Genomic DNA, 14,708 nt, shown 5'->3' with positions numbered 1-14,708 from the left:
TTAGCTTTCTCTCTCAATGGTTGGAGCTTTTTCCAACAACCGTTGAAGCTTTTCTACCAAAAGTTATAGCTATTTTCTTTTTAGCAGCACTTGGAGCAAATAGCGCCACCGGTTGTAGCAAAAAAATGAGCTAGTTGTAGCAAAAAATCAGCTGTGTTCCCAACTCGCTTATTAGTTGCAGCAAAAAATAATAGTGGTTCCAGCTCTGGATTTGGCCGGTTGAAGCAAAACAAAATGCTAGTTCCAGCATCGTTATCCGCTCGCTGGCATCGCTACCTTCACCAATGGTCATCCATGGAGACTCGTCGGCACGGCTTGGCACGGCGCCCCTGGCACGGTCCCAGCATCTCCGTCGCGGAGCCTCCGGCATGGTCCAAGCACCTCCGTTGCGGGAGAGTTTGTGCATCGTGGTGAGGAGATTGAAAAAAAATCACGTGGTGGAGCCACTTGCAGGAGCGCTTCTGGAGGTAGGAGGCGATGCGCTGTAGCAAATGAGTGGACCACGTTTGTTTTCGGAGGAGATAAGATAGGAGGGGTGGTGGGCCTAAAAAAATTCCAAATCGCGTCTCCCTGGTCGTTCGATCCAGCTGGATCGCGTGGCCCGCGCGCGACCGGCGGAAGACTCGGCCGGTGCGCCGGGTGTAAACACTTCCCTATATGAAACGTCCGTGCCAGTACAAACATTATATTGGTCCTGATTGCCTCAATCGACATCTGACCCACTCCTGTTTAGTACAGTTTTACTAGTAAAGACTAGTGCGAGCTTTGCTGCCCCGGTTAATTTTATTCCCAAGTTACCCGCAAAAAAAATAAATATATTCCCAAGAGTTGTTATGAAACGATCCTTCTGATTTTGGGAAGGTTCCATTCAGTTTTTTTCTTCTCTTTTTTCTCTATCGGTCTTGTTTTTTCTCCTTTTGTTATTATAATTTTTCTATTTTTTGAAAAATTTGTGAAAATGTTCCAATTTATATTTTTTTGAAATTTGGAAATATACTTTACTTTTTGAACTATTTTTCTAATATGTGAACATTTATATTGCGTTCACAGTTTTCAAATTCAGAACATTTTTTAAAACCATGAACATTTTTTTACCATTTAAAAAACATGAACTTTTGGAAACTCATGAACACTTTTCAAATTCTCGAACCATTTTCAGAATTCTTGAATATTTGTTTCATGCTTCTGAATAGTTTTAAAATTTGCGACATTTCTTAAAATTTGCAAATACGCACAAGGCGCTACACGGGTTGCAGACCTGCGCGTTTGCTCGCAATCCTATTTTATTCTTAGAAAAATGAAAATCCTTGTGGCTCATTTGTTGCGTACTCAAAGAATCCATAGCATTTTTTCGTTGAGTTATGCATAAGCATCTGTATCATGCATTCATGAAAAGAGAGGGGAGGGGACGGGATGGAAGAGCACCCATCCACGAACATGGCTAATCTCACGATCACTGGAAGAAAATCAAACTTGCTTGAAGCCTGCCACTCCCGGCCTTCTTGAACATATGATCACAAAAATAAGGATATCCCTTATTACCTGGTGTTCAGAGTTTACACTTCGACATATGATCATTTTTTCTGGGTGAAAACTTTTAATCTTTTCATCTTCAATCATGACAGTACAATGAACCCCGTAAATAATAAAAATTACACCCAGACTCGTAGGCCACTAGCGGCGACTATAAGTATTGAAGCGAGCCGAAGATGCGTCGCTGGCATCGCCCCTCCCTCGCCAGAGCCGGGCAAACCTTGCTATAGTAGATAGTCGGGAAGTCGTCATGCTAAGTCACAATAGGACCAAGTGATGTAGGGCGGAACCCCAGGGGGCGATCTTTCACGTTTGGAGAGAATCCCTACAAGGAACACGAAGAACGCGAGAAGGGGAACGAGGGAAATCACGCAGAAACACAAGAGGAAAACACTCAACCAACGAGAATATGATCATACATGTGCTAGATCCAAGAAACACAAAGAGATACACGGTCCAAATCCAACAAAGGACGATACAAGTGGCGGTAGCTCATCTCCGAGAGGAGGTCTTGAATCTACGAGGGATCTTCCCGTAAAGGGGTCTTGAATCCATGGTGGATCTTCTCCGAAGAGGCCGCAGTCTCTCACGAGGAGGAGATCCGTATGGATGAGCAAAGCTCTATCTCAAATGAGCTAATCCTTTGCTGACTCTAACTAGGAGCAGGGGGTGGTCTATTTATAGTCCAAGCCACGAAGGGGTAAGTGGGAAAGAGGTTACATGGGCTTCGGCCCGAGTCTTTGCACGCAGGCAGGCCAGAAGTTCCGGGCGGGGCCGGAAGTTCCGGGCAGGTTCCGGCGGGGTTCCGGGCTATCCAGAGAGTTGGCGCGCTCGGGGCTGGTCTGGACTCCGGGGGCCGGAGGGTCCGGGGGCCGGAAGTTCCGGGCTGAGGCCAGAAGTTCCGGGCTTTCCATAAGCTTGTCCCTGCTTCTTCTTCCTTCTCCTCTTCCAAGCTTGGCCTTGGTCCTTGGGTCCTCCATGGTCGTCTCGGTTGTACCTGAGTGTGTGCAAGGTCCATGCATGAGGTAGTAGCCATGTCTCAATGTGGAAAGTGACGGTTCGAAGAGGAGTGAGTTCACCTTGTGCCCAATGGCGTATGGTCGAGGTCTCTTCATATGTCCTCTTGGGCCTTGGAGAGTAGTCGGAGTGTACATGGGATGAACGTGGGATGCTCCGCATCATCTCCCCCCCCCCCTAGGAAAGATCCGACCTCGAATCATGATCCTCATCACCACAGAAACGGTTGTTGTGGACGGACTTGTAGTTGGACGAAGTTGAAGACATGGCGCAATCCAAGTAGTCCAAGGTGTCACCGGAGTGATAGACATGCAAAAAGAGCAAACACAAGCGACACCCGAATGGTTAGCGCACACAAAGTGTCCATCATGTAAGAATGAGTCCGTGCGGCAAGATAGTGTGTGGCAAGACACATGATGCTTATCAAGATGATCTAGAATGATATGCAAAGCATTCACGGGGTAATTAGCATGGTGCACAAAGCGACAAAGTCTACCATTATGAAAAATGATGTCATAATGGGATGGTTTATCAAGAGCATGAACATGGTAATTGGTGCTCAATGCGATTATGTTGTCATGCAATTGATGATGGGCAATATGATGTATGAATATGCCATCAAGAAGATCACAACAAATTTGCTAAGGAAGTGCACAAGCTCATATATCATGGATGACATTGGAATATAAGATGCAACAAGGCAATCATAATGTGAGTCAATCCATGCATGGGGTGCAAACTTGTGGTAAGTATGATATGTCCATCGAGCATGACATGTATGAGCACAAACAACAAATATGGAGGTGGTGGTATACCAATGCTCGATGCCGTGGCATAAGTGGAATTCCGAAGGTGCATCCAATAAGTGCGAGCGCTCCTCAATGTGAAGGTCCATAGAGCCAATCTCCAATGTCGCTCCTCCGTTCGCGATATGTATCATGTAGACAACAAGAAGGAAAAAACAATGAAAGAATGACCCATGCAATATGCAAACTTGAGGATGGCTCAAAGGGAAGGAGTTCACCTTTATGAGGATGTCGAAAATGTTGGTGTCGCACATCATGTATGCCTTCACATAGCCAATATGTCTCATGACGGTAATGCCTTGTGACTCCTTCAAAACGAAAGAACATGACAAACACTTGGAAAAACAAATGAGGTTAGCGGAAGTGCAAAACCTGTCATTCGTGTGGTAAGATACCCAACAAGTGTATGCATCATGCTCATCATAAGAAAGGACAAGGGAGTATTGCATAGTATGGAGGCATATGATGCAAGAACAACCAAATGCAATAGGCTCAATCAAACAAGCATGCATCACAAGTAAGGTGTCAAAGTCTCCAAGATCAATAAGTATAGAATGGTTGCACTCAATACAAGTGGATATGAAAGAGGTAACTAATGGACACAAGAGATAATGATCAAGATATATCATGTGAGAGGCATGAGCATATATGTCATCAACCCAATAAAGCAAGTAATAGTGGAATATGGGTGATGCAACATAGCAAGCAATCATAGCGATCTAGTCAAGCAAGCTAGTAGTGCGAAGATGCAACATACTAGAAGGAATCATGGCAAGCATGTCTTGTGTGCAAATAGTGGGAATGAATAATTCACATGTCATAGCACAAGCATGAAAGCAAGATATGAGCAAAATATCATCAATGTATTGGCGAGAGGCCATATGTGAATAGCAATGGGACATCAAGAATCTCCCAACACAACAAGCATCAATAACCTGGTGCACAAAGAAATCATGGCAATAGCAACAAGTATCTCCACCAAGCATGCAAATACACATAGAAGTAGAATAATGGTGAATCATGGGTAGATGCAAGCAAGGGTCACAATTGCATGGCCAAATCATGTAAAGAGGCATAACATGCAAAGTGAACATGATAGTACGGGCATAAGGTGACAAGTGATATATAGCCCATGGCCATGTGAGAGCCAAGTAGAAGAGATGCGTGTAGTCCTTGCGCGAAAGGAACGGTGGTAAGGATAGTCCACGGGATCCCAAGTCATCGTTGCTCTCAAAAGCTCGCTTCGTCAACTCTTGGGATTGAGAGGTTGACGAGTATACGTGAGTACCTACACAAAACAAAGGCAAAGGAAAAATTGTGTGTGCGTGGTATATGTACACATCATCCATCATGATGCGCACGTGCATGTGTCGGTTAGCACAAAATATCATATGCTTAAATAAATGAGATGCGCGATATAGAAACATGTCATCCATCATGGGCGGTTTGTTGTTATGCATGTCATAATGGAGACTCAAATTATGTAATGCATCATGAGAAATATCTAGAGAATTGTTATTCATGGAATGCATATGGTGCATGCAATTATGGGAATCATGCAAGGTATGAAATGCATCAAGATCTCCTAATATGTATGAGGAAACTATGGGGGTCTCCTCATGAGCATGAGTAGAAACATCACATGGAGAATATTGACAACATCCAAAACAAAGCATATTTGGTTCAATGTGATCATGGCATGGCATAGTAGATGAATTGCGCAAATCATGTAAAGGAAGCATGGAAATATCATCACAAGAGAAGCAAAAGCCAATGATCATCATCTCGTCATCTATGCCATAAGTGCAAATGGGATTGATTTTAATGGGGCACGCATAGTTACTATGTTGAGATTGTAATGATGCAATATGGGAGATCTCACTCATAGCATATGACAAGTTCAATGGGTTGTCAAACATGAAGTGACCAATAGAATTTTCACATGATATCCTATGAAGCATAGCATCACAACTAGGCAACTCACCATGCTCATCATCATATTCATCATAAAATAGGCAAGTCAAGGCATGAAGAAGTCTCACTAGCATGAAGCATGGGAATAGGTGTGTCAACATCATGGGAGCAATGGATGTCAAGAGAGTCCACTAGTGGGACAAGAGAAGCACCATCACCTATGTTACCTTTGGAGCATCGCTCATGTGTTGTAGGTGAGATGTCGAAGATCCACTCATTGTCATCTTCATCTTGATGGAACCATGTGGGGGTGTATCATCGTCCACCATGGCCATCGGTTTTCCCGTTGGAGGGATGGACTCGTCGAGGATAGGTATGCCGTCATGTAGGAGACCTAGCACCAAAGAAGAAAACACACTAGGAGTAGATGTTAAGTCGTTAGAAATCATAGTGGCCTCACATGCCGTCTCAACTACCTCACTCACTATGTGTTGTGGCTCACTCACTCCCTCAAGAATGCACTCAATCATATGGTTGGTGGAGTCACTCAAATGGCGCTCAACCTCACATAGGATGTGTGGCATGCTCTCATGTGTGGGGCTAGTGGTGGTCACACTCATCCTCTCATAGGAAATGCTCTCAATGTCACGTATGGTGGAGTCACTCATCTCACTCATGGGGTGGTGGCTCTCCTCACATGCCACTTGGTGCATCTCGACATATGTGGGTGTCGGAGAGATGTAGGTGCAAATGTCTCCATGCGCGGTCGTGTAGCTTGGCTCAGAGCATGAGTCCAATATGGGCGTCGTCTTCATGTTGTTGAAGAGGTTTGCGCTTGTCGCCGTGGTCGAAGGGGATGGCCCTTGCTCGACCTTCTTGTCACCGTCTTGGTGTGGGAGGCCCATATGATGTGGCACCTCGTAGCTCGTCTCCATGACCGAAGGGAAATCCCCATGCTCGGCCATCTTCCTTGAGAGGCTTCCGAAGATGGAAGTGTCGCCCTCGCTTGTAGGTGGTCGCCTTGGACTTGATGAAGTTATTGTAGGTGTACTCGTGGGAAGTAGGAGAAGATGACTTATGTCCAAAGGCGAAGATGCCTTATGTCCAAAGGTGAAGATGCCTTGATAGCACTTGGCGAAGATGCCGAAGTAGTGGTGGTAGCCGTAGCTCCGTCTTGGTGGTGCTCGTCTCGGGGTCTTCTCTTTTGTTCATGAAGCTTCGACTTGGCGTGAAGTAATGCTTATTGGGACTTGTACGTTTGCGCTTGTGGAGCATCTTCATGATGATGGTGTCGTTGTCGCGCTTGAGCTCATAGTAGATGTCGTTCGTCATCGTCGTGCACATGATGCTTGGAGGTGAATTTCCCTTCATGACGATGTGGATCACGAACGTGATGGTGGTCGCCATGTAGATGTGGACGTGGATGAATTGCGCTTGCATCGTTTTCGCGCTCCGAATACTTGTGGCTTGAACGTCGCCGCCTTGAAGATGACGAAGGGGAAGAAGACTTGATCGAGGCTCTAATCTCCTCCATCTTTGCATCTTGCTCCTCTTTATGTGCGGAAAGCTTTTTGTCGATGTAGTCCCTTTTCCTTGCTTCGGAGTGACGAATGTCAATGGAGATGTTCTCGATGCGCTCTCGCAATCTTGATTGTGCGCCTTGCATTTGTCGTTGTAGATCAAAGATGGACGCTTTGGAGATGTAGTTGTTCATGCCGTCGTTGTTGTCGTAGACCGGATAGGAAATGCCTTGCCTATCCATCACAAGACTCGAGCAAATATGAGTGGGAGAAAGAGAAGAACTATACCAAATGTACCTTGACCAATGTTGAAGATGGATCAATGATCACTCAAATGTGTAACAAGGAAATAGCACAATTGGTACCAATTCTTGTCGGTTCTCACACCTACACAAGTAAATCTTATGGTGGAGCTAAGTGCGGAGCTAAGTGCTGCCACTGGGCGTGGGCGGGAGCCCCCGAGGCCCGAGGGCAGCTCTTCGGAGACTCCGGGGCGTGTACAGCCCCACTCATTATTACGTGAGAGTGTCACGGGCGGCGGGCTTCACAGGCGTTTGCCTTCTTCACAGGCACCGGGCCTTTTCCAAAACGCGGCTACTTCACATGCATTCGCCTTCTTCACAGGCACCGGGCCTTTTCCAAAACGCGGCTACTTCACATGCATTCGCTTTCTTCACACGCACCGGGCCTTTTTCAGGGGTAAAATCTTCGGAGATGTTGGATGTTCCACGCGTTCTGGATGGGCACCCCCTCCTGGGTCTCCAAGCGTGCGGAGCCGGGCCTGGAAACATGAACAACCTTAAACGGGCCCTCCCACATGGGAGAGAGCTTGTGCAGTCCTTCCCTGGAGAGAACCCGCCTGAGCACGAGATCCCCTACCTCAAGAGTCCTGGGGTAGATGTTGCGGTAGTGGTATCGCCGCAGTGCTTGTTGGTACCTTGCTGCACGCAGTGCGGCTTCTCGGCGATGCTCCTCCCCTAGCACGAGATCCATCCCCCGCATGGCGTCCTGCTGCACTTTGTCGAACGCCAAGACCCGTGCGGAACGACGTCTGACCTCGTGAGGGAGAATGGCTTCAGCTGCATAAACCAGAAAGAACGGGGTCTCGCCAGTCGGCTTGGTTGCGGTCGTGCGGATAGACCACATCACAGACTGAAGCTCGTCGTACCAGCCCCTGCCACGGGCCTCCAGCTTCTTCTTGAAGGTCCTAGTTTTGAGGCCCCTCAGGACCTCTGCGTTGGCTCGCTCGGCCTGACCGTTGCTCCGCGGGTGCGCCACCGAGGCGTAGCATATCTGCGTTCCAAGGTTAGCACAGTATGTTTTGAAGAGGTTATTGGTGAACTGCGAACCGTTGTCGGTGATGATGCGGTTCGGCATTAATCGGCTCACGAGGCCCTTGATGAACTTGACCGTGGAGCCTGCGGGGATGGTGCAGACAGCTTCCACCTCAGCCCACTTGGTGAACTTGTCCATGGCGACGTAGAGGTAGCGGTAGCCTCCTGGCGCCCGAGGGAACGGACCCAGGATATCCAGTCCCCAGACTACGAATGTCCATGAGAGGGGTATAGTCTGCAGACCTCCCGCCGGCAGATGGATCTGCTTGGCATGGAACTGATAGGCCTCGCAAGCTTTCACCAGTTCCACAGCGTCATTGAGTGCCGTGGGCCAATAGAACCCGCTGCGGAACGCCTTGCCAACGAGAGTCCGTGACGACGAGTGATGCTCACAGTCCCCATCGTGTATGTCTGCCAGTAGCTCCTTCCCTTGCTCCCTGGAAATGCAACATAATGACACATCATTCGGTCATCTCCGGTAGAGCTCTTCCATCCTTGAGGCAGTATGCCGTGGCCTGCCGTGCCACACGCTCCGCTTCCTCCTCCTTTTTCGGAAAGGTGCCTCGTGTCAGGTAGATCCTGAGCTATGTGATCCAGCACCCTTCCTGAGGCTCCAGCGCCAGGAGCAGGCACGCTCCTGAGGTCGGGCCGCAGACCGGGGCTCCCGAGGCAGGTGGCTGGGGGAGCTCCTCCTGAGGCTGCGCTGTGCTTGACAATGATGGCATCGCCGAGGGCTTGAAGAGCCGCTCCTCGAAGACGCCAGGCTCCTGAGGTAGCCGCCTGGATGCCCTTTTGGCGATGTCCCAGCCTCTTGATTGGTGCCGCGAGGCACATGCTGCAACTCCAGCCCCCAGAACTACTTCTCCATCCTGCGGACTTCCGCGAGGTAGGCTTCCTTGTGCTCATCCTTTGGCTCATATATTTTGTTGGAGAAGTTGACGAGGAGCTGCGAATCACCCTTGATGGTGAGGCGCTTCACCCCCAGGGCGACTGCGGCTTTCAGGCCTGCTATCAGGCCTTCGTATTCTGCTATGTTGTTGGAGACCTTTTCTCCGTGCTGGAAACAGAGTTGCACGGTGTAGTAGAGCTTGTCTTGAGTGGGAGATACGAGCATCGCACCAGCCCCCGCGCCGTGTTGGGAGAACGCCCCGTCGAAGTACATAACCCAACCGTCCGATGCCTCGCTTCCTGGGGAGAGTGATCGATCCTCGCCAGCCTCAAGGCCTGGCGCTTCTGCCCACTCCGCCACGAAGTCCGCAAGCGCGGCCCCCTTGACGACTCTGGTTGTGCTGAATTCTATCTTAAACGCTTGTAGCTGGATGTTCCACTCAGCGACTCTTCCAGCTGAGTTGGGGCTCCTGAGCACCCTTTCCAAGGGATATGCCGAGACGACCTTGATGGGATAGCCTTGGAAATAGTGCTGCAGCTTGCGCGAGGCTACCAATAGCGCGAGGAGGAGTTTCTGAGGCATGGGGTACCGCGCCCTCGCGTCCCGCGACACCGTGCTGACGAAGTACACAGGGTGCTCGACGAGGTGGGGAGTGCTGGCGCTGCTAGCGCCCTCCGGAGGCTGGGGCACCTCCCGAGACAATGGAGCCCCCAGCGGCTGGTCGCTTAGAGGAGGGGCCTCTTCTGTCCTGGGTGTGCTTCCCTGCAGTGGCTGGTCCTTCTCGGCTGCAGTCACGGTCTCCGTGAGGCCCTCTTGGTCCTGCTTTGCTTTGACCCGGACGGTTGCTGCGGCCTTGGTCCTACGCTCCTCCCTAATAGCCACCAGGGCTGCGCTGGGAGAGTAGGGGGTGGCCGCAAGGTAGAGCACCAGGGGCTCTTGAGGACGCGGAGCCACCATCACCGGAGGGCTGGTTAAGTACCTTTTGAGATCCTGGAACGCCTTGTCGGCCTCTTTAGTCCATTCAAAGGGGCCCCTCTTCTTCATCAGCTTGAAGAAGGGCAGCGCTCATTCCCCCAGCTTGGAGATGAAACGCCCTAGTGTGGTCACGCGCCCGGTGAGCTTCTGCATCTCTTTGAGGGTCTTCGGCGGGCTCATGTCCTCGACTGCTTTTACCTTTTCTGGGTTGGCCTCGATGCCCCGGTGGGATACGAGGAAGCCCAGGAGCTTGCCCGAGGGGACTCCAAACACACACTTCTCCGGGTTGAGCCGCAGGTCCACTTCGTTAAGGCTCGCGAAGGTTTCCTCCAAGTCCTGTATCAGGGTTTTTGCCTCCTGAGACTTCACCACAATGTCATCAACGTAAGCCTCAGCATTCCTCCCGAGCTGCCGACCCAAGGCAATGTGCATCAGCCGCTGAAAGGTAGCACCTGCATTGCGCAGGCCGAACGTCATGCATGTATAGCAGTACACCCCAAACGGGGTCAGGAAAGCCGTCTTTTCTACATCTTCTACTGCCATCTTGATCTGGTGATAGCCGTAGAAGGCATCCAGGAAGCACAACAAGTCGCACTCAGCGGTGGAGTCGACGATCTGGTCGATGCGAGGGAGTGGTAATGGATCCTGCGGGCAGGCCTTGTTGAGGTTGGTGAAGTCGACACACATGCGTTCCTTTCCCCCCTTCTTTGGCACGACAACCGGGTTAGCCAACCAATCTGGGTAGCGGACCTCGCGAATGACCCTTGCCGCCTCCAACTTGCGGGTCTCTTGGACGATGAAAGCTTGCTTCTCAATGGACTGCCGCCTCGCCTTCTGCTTCACGGGGCGCACGTTGGGGCACACGTTGAGGTGATGCTCAATTACGCCCCTCGGGACCCCTGCGAGCTGATCAGGTTCCCACGCGAATACCTTCTTGTTCGCGCGTAGGAAATTCACCAAGGCCTCCTCCTGCTCGGGCTCAAGGTTGGCGCCTATGGTGAAGGTGGCGCTAGTAGATCCGTCCTCGTCGACCGGTACCTGCTTGGTTTCCGCCTTGTCTTGGGTGAATAGCTGCTTCTTCTTGGCCGGTGCAGCCCCCTTGGGCTCAGGGGCGTCTGAGCCGGTGGACTGCGCCACCGCCGCGGCCTTGAAGGTAAGCTTGAGCGCTTGCAATGCATCCCTGGCGTCTCCGGACACGGTGAGGACGCCACTACTCCCGGGCATCTTCATGAGGTTGTATGCTGGGTGAGTTGCGGCCATGAACCGGGCTAGTGCCGGGTAGCCGAGGATGGCGTTGTATGGGAGGCCAATGGGGGCGATGTTGAAGTCGACTAGCTCCGTGCGGAAGTTGTCGTAGGTGCCGAAGGTCACCGGAAGGCGGATCTGCCCCAGGGAGCCGGTGGAGCCGCCTCCGACGCCCAAGAAGGGCTGGCTGGGCTGCAGCCGCTCCAGCGGTACGTGGAGGAGGCTGAAGGCCTCCACCAAGAGCACGCTGAGGCCATCACCGCCGTCGATGAGGGTCCTGGTGACGGCCACCTGACAGATGGTGGGGGTGCACAGCATTGGGAGCGCGCCCGAACAGGCTGAGTTGGAGGGGTGATCATCCGAGCTGAAGGTGGTGCAGCGCGGAAAGGAACCCCATGCAGCACGGAAGCGGCGCCGATCTGGCCGACGAATGACTTGGTGTGGCGGCCTAAAGGTGGTGCCTGCGAACCACCTAGGAGAGCTGCGACGACCGGGTGCGCCGGTGCAGCGTACGGGGCGAGGAAGAGGCCGCGCAGCTCCCCCCAAGAGGCCACGGAAGCCGTCGGCAGGTGGAGCAGCCACATGCGCGGGACGCCGGTGAGGGTCATGGGAAACCAGTTAGCCATAACCCTGTCGTCGCCCCCGGCCTCGAGGACAGCCTCCTCGTATGCCAGCAGGAAAGCCAGCGGATCGGCCGTGCCGTTGTAGCGCGGTGGCATCTCCGGCTTGAACTTGTTCGGCCATCGCACCTGTCGCAAGGTGGGGGCCAAGGCTCGGAGCCCCCTGGCCCCCGTGTTGGCGCTGGCGACGGAAGCGGGTGGCACGTTGCCCATCATGAGGGCGAACCGCGGTGTTGGCGGAGAGCGTGTCGGTGGAAGGGAAAGCTCCGGCGCACCCCTACCTGGCACGCCAAATGTCGGATTTTGGGTTCCGGCAGACCCTCAAGGTTCGAACTCTGGGGTGCATGCGGAGATCACACCTCCTACCTACCCACGTCTCGTCGCCTCGCAAGGATCTAAAACTACACGAAGAACAACACAAGGGACACGAGATTTATACTGGTTCAGGCCACCATTATGGTGTAATACCCTACTCCAGTTTGTGGTGTGGTGGATTGCCTCAGGGGCTGATGATGAACAGTACAAGGAAGAACAGCCTCGCGAGGGGCTGTTCTTGGCTGGTGCGATGAACTGCTTGGGTGAGTTCAGTCGCCTCACTCTCTCTCTAGTCTACCCCCAAAATCTCTCTCTCTACTCTGTGGTGGCTAGCTCTATTTATAGAGGGAGGCCCTGGGCCTCTTCCCAAAAATTGAGCGGGAAGGGCGCCAACAATTGGCCATTTTGAAGGGGAACATCTAGTACACTTATCCTAACTAAAGTCGGTCCTCGCCTGCCAAAAACCCTCACGGTGACGCCGGCTCGGGCACCACGATGACCTCCATCCTTCCGTCCTGTTGGTCTTGGTCTTGTTGCACTCAAATGGTTGCCTTTGCTTGATACTCTTGCCTGCGCTTGCCCACTTTGCACCAAAGAGGAAACAAGGACTCTGCGCAGGCCGGCGCCTGCATGGCGCCCGCCTGGCCTCGGTCGTCATGGCTTGCGTCATGGGCACCTCGTGAGGTGCCCCGCCTTGATCTCTCCGCCTCCTCGCGAGCCAGCTTGACGAGGTTGTGCCCGAGGAAGCCTCCTATCGTCCACCCCGCGAGGCTTGGCCCCTTGCGAGGGTCTTGACCATGTGTTGATGAAGATGGGCCGTACTGGGCCACTCCCTGAGCCACGCCGCAGGCCGCAGGCAGGCAAGTCCGGGTACCCCTATTCACAGAACGCCGACAGTATGTACCAGTAGCTATGTGTTTGATCTCTCTCTCTCTCTCGTGTTCTCTCTATGGCATGATCTTGATGTATCGCGAGCTTTGCTATTATAGTTGGATCTTATGATGTTTCTCCCCCTCTACATTCTTGTGATGAATTGAGTTTTCCCTTTGAAATTATCTTGTCGGATTGAGTCTTTAAGGATTTGAGAACACTTGATGTATGTCTTGCCGTGTTTATCTGTGGTGACAATGGGATATCACGTGATTCACTTGATGTATGTTTTGGTGATCAACTTGCGGGTTCCGCCCATGAACCTATGCATAGGGGTTGGCACACGTTTTCATCTTGACTCTTCGGTAGAAACTTTGGGGCACTCTTTGAAGTACTTTGTGTTGGTTGAATAGATGAATCTGAGATTGTGTGATGCATATCGTATAATCATGCCCACGGATACTTGAGGTGACAATGGAGTATCCAGGTGACATTAGGGTTTTGGTTGATTTGTGTCTTAAGGTGTTATTCTAGTACGAACTCTTGAATAGATTGATCCGAAAGAATAACTTTGAGGTGGTTTCGTACCCTACCATAATCTCTTCGTTTGTTCTCTGCTATTAGTGGCTTTGGAGTGACTCTTTGTTGCATGTTGAGGGATTGTTATATGATCTATCTACGTTATTATTGTTGAGAGAACTTGCACTAGTGAAAGTATGAACCCTAGGCCTTGTTTCCTATCATTGCAATACCGTTTACGCTCACTTTTATCATTAGTTACCTTGTTGTTTTTATATTTTCAGATTACAAAAACTTATATCTACCATCCATGCACTTGTACCACCATCTCTTCGCCGAACTAGTGCACCTATACAATTTACCATTGTATTGGGTGTGTTGGGGACACAAGAGACTCTTTGTTATTTGGTTGCAGGGTTGTTTGAGAGAGACCATCTTCATCCTACGCCTCCTACGGATTGATAAACCTTAGGTCATCCACTTGAGGGAAATTTGCTACTGTCCTACAAACCTGTGCACTTGCAGGCCCAACAACGTCTACAAGAAGAAGGTTGTGTAGTAGACATCAGTACATCCATGACGATTTTATGACAGAATCAAGATAGTCATACATGTGTTGTCGTAGAAGTGTTCCATGACATTACCAAAATTATCATCACGGAAGTGTCCACTTCCATGACGATAAATCGCGCATCACAGAAGTGCTTTCATCAAGGGTGACCGACACGTGGCATCCACCGTAGCGGACCGTTAAGCTATTGGGCCGGGTTTTGGATCCGATAACCCGTTAACAGCCCCGACCAATGGGAAATTACCACGTGTAAAATTCTTATTGGCTGGATGAAACACGTGTCAGCTCATGAGTGGGTCAGATAGGCGCCTATGATATGTCGACACGTGCCACAGCCCACCACAGGCCCATTTAGCTTACAAAGCTGACTCATTTGACTTGGTCAAAAGTTAACGGGTTGGCCCATGAAAAGCCTTTTAATGGTCTCTTCGCAAATAGCCCATTTTACGGCCCATTAACTCCCGACCCGTTAGGCCCTAAAGGAAATTGTCCCAACAACATCATGTGGGCCGTCGAATATAACACCAGCCCATTTCACTTTCGGCCCATGTATGGCCCACGACGTCTTTCGGCCCATATG

This window comes from Triticum aestivum, chromosome 3B (genome assembly GCF_018294505.1).
Source record: "Triticum aestivum cultivar Chinese Spring chromosome 3B, IWGSC CS RefSeq v2.1, whole genome shotgun sequence".
Classification (NCBI taxonomy): domain Eukaryota; kingdom Viridiplantae; phylum Streptophyta; class Magnoliopsida; order Poales; family Poaceae; genus Triticum; species Triticum aestivum.
This window is presented reverse-complemented; position numbering follows the sequence as displayed.